Below are 6,295 nucleotides of genomic sequence, written 5' to 3'. Positions count from 1 at the left end.
ACTAAATTAATTGTTTATTTTGACAGAACTTCCACAAGCTGTAGATGACTATATAAATATTTAAGTAGAGAAGATCTTTATAGGCCTAATACATTTCATAATTCATTAAAATATGCAGGTAAAGCCAAATGATAAATTATATTTGAGTTATAATGCAAAATTATTCTAAACATAGATAACACTATTTAATATACAGAAAATAATAACTAATTTTTAACAACTGTTAAAAATGATGGCACATCCTTGCTATATCTATACTAGGAAAGTAGGCTGGGAGAATCAGATGTTTGAAGCCAGCCTAGGCTACACAGCAAGAAAATAATAGGTATGCATACAGTAATAAGGATTTAGTATCTATAGAGCAGGAGACATATGACTATCACTTATGAGCTCAGTCTATTGTCAACTTACTTATTACCTTTCAAATATAATATTATGAAGTGCTTTTAAAGATTTGTTTATTATATTTTGTGTGTGTGTGTGTCTTGCTTGCTCCAGTGTATGTGTACTCTGTGCATCTCTTGTGTCTGCAGAGCCTGGGAAAGTGCATTGGGGTCTTTGGGACTGGAGTTACAGGCTGTTACGAACTGCCATATGGGCTTAAAATATGCTGTATCTGTTCAGTTGGATTCTGGCAGCAGTGCAGTGGTTCTGTTCTTCTGTAGCTCTCTCTTTATCCCTTTCACTTCTGGAAACATGGCTTCTGGTGTCTGTGATGGTTTCATCAAGGTGTTCAATGACAGGAAAGTTCTCAAGTCCTCAACACCAGAAGTGAAGAAACACAAGAAGGCAGTGCCTTCATGCCTTCTGCCTGAGTAATGATAAGAAGATCATCCTGGAGAAGGACAAGAAGATCCTAGTAGGAGATGAGGGGCAGGCTGTATATGACCCCTACACCACTTTTGTCAAGATTTTGACAGATATGGACTGCTGCTCTGCTCTCCATGATGCAACCTACAAGACTGAGGAGAGCAAGAAGGAGAACCTGATGTTCATCTTCCAGGCCCCCAAGAATGCACCTCTTAAGAGAAAAATGATCTATGCTAGCTCTAAAGATGGCATGAAGAAGAAACTGACAGGAATAAAGCATGAATACAAGCAAACTGCTATGAGATCAAGGACTGTTGCACCCTGTCAGAAAAAGAGGTGACAGTGCCAGCATTTCCCTACTCTCAAAAGAGCTACCTTCAGCTCCCTACCTGGAGTATCTAGCAGCCCCAGACCTACTCTTGGATGTTGTAGGCTGCCACTTTCCTTCAAGATCAGAGAGGCTAGAGGGATCCCATCAGGGAGAGGATAATTCCTTCACCCCAATTGTCAAACATCCCCCCCCCCGAGAGTCCTCCTCTCTTTATCCTTGATGGTTCTAGCTTCCCCAAACTGCTTTTGATCTCCTGATTCATCCTGGTTTGAAGCAGAACAGGTCCTGTTCCAGGCACCCAATTTTGGGGAAGCTTTAGTTTTTTTTAATGACACCTATACTCTGCATCCCTCCCCATCCTATGCTGCCAGTTTCTAACAACAGTAGTGACTCTGTGATTGTCTGATCCTATGCGTAAATGAAATGTGGAAATGACCTTCCCTGTGCCAGCTGGGTGCCCTCCCTTTTCCCTTGATCTTGGCCACACATGGAAGCAGAACTAATAATGAGACCCCATTCAAAATAAATAAATAAATATAATAAAAAGCTAATTAACAACAAAAATGTATCATTAAAAATTCCTTAATAACAGGACACATCATTTACTGATATAGAAGGAAGACATTATTAAGTGAGAACAAATCAGATGAGAAGATAATTTTTCATTATAAGAACATAAACAGAACATACATGCCATTATTTATGCATTATGTATGTATATATTAATATACAGATTTCCATAGAAAACTATTGAATAAAGTAATCCTTATGAAAAATTTTTCAGTGGCTGCATTTCAAATATGAAACAAGGAGGAAGCTCACCAACCTATATTTTCTATTAGATAGAGTTAACATGCTACTTATTTATATAGAAATCGTTTTAAGGAAATGAAATTCTTTAATGTACAGAAGCAAAAATTCATCATCTCCTGCTGCTATGCACTAAGTTAGTGGTTTTCAACCTGTGGGTCGTGACCCCTTTGGGGAGTGGAATGACTTTTTCACAAAGGTTGCCTAAGACCATCAGAAAATACATATATTTATATTATGAATCATAGCAGTAGCAAAATTAGTTAGGAACTAGGAATGAAAATGATTTTATGGTTGGGGGGGGGGTCACCCCAGAATTAAAGGGTCATAGTATTAGAAGGGTAGAGAGCCACTGAGTGACTAAATGACTGTGTTGGATGATATGACTATATATACCAGAACCTTGACGTGTTCTTTAAGTTAACAAAACCTCCTCAGGATACTTGTTTTGACAAGATATCAGAAAATAAAGCTACAATAAAAAATCCTCAGTTTTGTACTTTGATGAACTAAAGTAGAATGATCATAAGTCAAGGGCAGTCTGAACAACTCAGCAAGACTTATATAAAAAATAAAATGTGACAGGCAGTTTGGAGGGATGGCTCCATGGTACAGTGCCTGCCTAGCATGCAGGAGGTTCTGTAGAATCCGTGACTCTCCAAAAGAGACAAGATTCCTAGATGGTCACATCAGTTAAGAAGTGTGAAGCTGCAGGTAATGGCTTATCCCTGTACAGTCAGCACGTGGGATGTTACGACAGAGAATTGTCACAGGTTTGAGATGAGTTCCAGGTCAGTGCAGATTGCTAGGAGAACTGGGTCAAAAAGTAACCAGCTTTCTAAACCAGGAAATACTAAAACAAGAATCAAAATGTTACAAAATACCGATTTATCAAAAACTTACACTTTTAAGTTAATTCTCTCATTTTCAACTGGGTTGGGAAGCATTATACTTTAAACAGTCTGTTCCAGTCAGATATTATGTAAATATGATGCAGACTTACTTATGTTAAAGTTTATCTGGTTTAAAATAGGAATATAGGGTTGAAGACGAAATGGTATGGTTTGTATTTGGACAGCTATTATTTTTTTTAAGTTATCTTGAATGAATTTTCCAAAGTATTTAGAACAGTCCACATTTTATCACTAAAACAATATTTTATTGTACATAAAACCATAATTTAAAAAATACTTGAAAATAAAGTAATTAGTTAGAGACAATTACTGTTTAATGGTCTAACATGTTGTTATATATACTTTTCTTACCATATATTTGCTAAGGATACATTTATGAAATAATCTTTACCAATTTTCAGAAACATATCTTAGTTTACTTTTCTGTTTCTGTGAAGAGAAATCATAGCTACTATGAATACTTATGAAAGATAGAATGTAATTGAGGCTTGTTTACAGTTTTAGAAGGCTAGTTTGCGGTCATCATAGCAGGAAGCAGACAGGCATGTCATTGGAACCGTAGCTTTACAGACTCTCTGAGCAGTAGGCAGCAGGCAGAGAGGGGGAGGGGGGAGAGGGAGGCGGTCCCTGGTGGGCTTTTGATACCTTACAGCCTACCCCAGTAATACACATTCCCCAACAAGGACATACCTCTAAATCATTTTCAAACCGTTCCACTAACTGGCAACCAAGAATTCCAACATATAAGTGTATGAGGGCCATTCTCATTTCAACTAGCACAATATGCTCAAATATTTTCATTTATGATAAACAAGAAAACTATATATTGTTATGTGATCACCTCAGCTTATCTCTAATCATGCTATAATGGGAATGAATTCAGGGACTTTTAGGTACTAAGAATTATAATGTTGCTACCCCCAAAATATCCATAGCTGAGTCTAAAACTTCATTATTATAAATTGAAAATTCCCTATGTAGGGTTGATATTTCAAAGAATGTGTGAAAAAAAGACTTTTGTTTGATACTGACTTAAAGAATCTAAAGGTTTATAGAAATTTACAAATGCACACATTGATTTTGCTCTTTACCCAAGATGCTATTTGTAGTACAGAAGATGAAGCACTGGGTTTTCTTGACGCTTAACTAAAGACCAATTCAGCTATCCAAGAGAGGTTTTCTTTCATTCAGTGCTGGCTATTCCATTAATACTTGGATGTGAGGTGCATGTACTGTATGGAGTGTCACAAATGAACTCAATGGCCAGCCCTCTTCTCAAAAAGCCTCTACTTTTCAGTGGATATGGATAATCAAAACATCCTCTCTTAATGTCATACAATGAAAATGGCATGGCAAAATAGGGGTACAGTAGGGGAATGCTAGGGTGGTGAGGCAAGAGTGGGTGTGTGAATGGGGCTGCACCCTCACAGAAGCAGGGGGGAGGGGATGGGATAGGGGGCTTTCAGATGGGAAACCAGGAGGGGGGATGACATTTGAAATGTAAATAAATAAAATAACCAATAAAAAATGTTTTTACTCCCTTAGAATCTGAATGATCACTGTTTAGGCAAATAAAAATTCCATCTCAACCTCTTGTTTGGCAAAGAATCATAGAATAAACCAACAGATACACTGACTCTTATTCCACATGTTGAAATATTAATGTAATAATGCTATTTATGCAAGTCACACACAAAACCAAGACAGAGGCTGGGAAGATGACTTGGTGGGTGAAGTCCTCATCCTGCAAGCATGAGAACCTGAGTTTAATCCCCAGAACAAAAAGAAACAAAGTGGCCACAGTGGAATTATTTATATTCTCAGCACTGGAAAAGGCAAAAGAGATAAATTCCTGGGCCAGCCAGCTTAGTCAACCTAGAGAGTTCTATGCTAATGAGAGATGAAAATTAAAAAAACAATGAAAGTATTTAGAGTCTGGGTTCAAGGCATGGGCCATCACACTCAGCATGCTGGCATTATTTGTATGCTATCATCTTGAAAATTATTATGGATTCAACAAGCAATTATTGTGTAGTTCCCACTAACAAAGAATTGAGTTTACAGAGATAAATAGAATGAGGTTTTGGCCCACAAGAATCACCTTATGGTCCAGTGAATGAGGTGAAGGGAGAAAACTCACATGCTCTCAATATAGTTAATGCTGTGATATATAAACCGATCAACACATGCTAATGTACTTTTTATCGATTTAGCTATTATCCATGCAACATATATTTATTGAGTTCTTTATAGGTTCTAAGATCAATGTTTAGCGTAATGCTGAATAAAAAGAAATCTATAGACCCTACTATCATGAAGAAAGTAATGACGGTATCAATTTAATAGCTTCATTACTTATTTTTAATAAAACCATTTTCAAAGTATTCTTGTAAACTCAGAGAATATATCTTAATATATGTGTCTATTTCTAAGTATGGGCACTTGAATGTCTGCTTTGCTGATTGGCCACTTCAAATAGTAACACGAAAAAATACCCCTAATAAATGAATCTGTAAATGGTATTGTAAGTGAAATGGCAGAAATAGAAAAGCTGAGTAATTTTATCATTGCTTAGTCGGGAGATATAAAGCACATCTTTAAGTTGTGTTTTGTTTTGTTTTTTGTTTTGTTTTGTTTTGTTTTGTTTTTCAGGTGTAACAGTGTAAAGGAAAGCCAATGTCTTAAATCACATTAATAGAGTCTGTGTTTTCTTTTCCTTTTCTTGTGTGTATGGATGATTTGCCTGCATGTATTTTTGTGTACCATGTGCATGGAGTGTCCATGCAGGTCAGAAGGGGAGATCAGATCCCCTGAAACTGGGATTACAGAGAGATATGAGCTGCCATGTAGGTTCTGGGCTCTCTGAAAGAGCATTCAGGGCTTTGAATTCTTCTCAGACTCATGTGTGTGTAGTCTTAAAAAAAAACATATGAGATAATTTAGCTATGCTATTTCTTAATTGCATACATTTAGGGCTCTTGTCATTATTAGAAACTATATGAAGCTTGGCATCATTTTAAGGGAAAGACTTGTTCAGTCCATAATGTCAGAGGCTGAAAGGGTCACATCAGGCAGTTGTATTGGTTCTGATGTACAGTGCAGCTCACAATGCATAGCCTCGTGGTGGGAATAAATTTCGGAGAACCTAGGAAAGGCACAAAGCCAAAAAGCAATGCAGAGTTTGGGGTGCTTTTATAACAGCTCACTCTCACAAGAACTTGGGGTCTCAGAACAGTCGGCCATAATTCTCTTAGAGAGCCAAGTTCCAAATGACCTATTCTAGGCTCACCCTTTAAAGATCTAGGAGGTGGCCTTGTTTCCTCACACTGGCTACCAAGTTTACATTAGGAGTGTTGGAGGAACAAGTCATATCCTAATTACAAAACAGACAAGTAGACAGATGAGAGAGAGAGAGAGAGAGAGAGAGAGA

At 37.2% G+C, this 6,295-nt stretch overlaps 1 pseudogene; it reads left to right on the top strand.

Moving 5' to 3' along the window:
* Positions 1–696: 696 nt before the first annotated feature.
* Positions 697–1,212, top strand: LOC110306578 (annotated as a pseudogene).
* Positions 1,213–6,295: the final 5,083 nt, after the last annotated feature.

The sequence above is a fragment of the Mus caroli genome, chromosome 12 (genome assembly GCF_900094665.2).
Source record: "Mus caroli chromosome 12, CAROLI_EIJ_v1.1, whole genome shotgun sequence".
Taxonomy (NCBI): Eukaryota; Metazoa; Chordata; class Mammalia; order Rodentia; family Muridae; genus Mus; species Mus caroli.
Note: the sequence above shows the minus strand (reverse complement) of the source record. Positions and strands in the feature narration are given on the sequence as shown.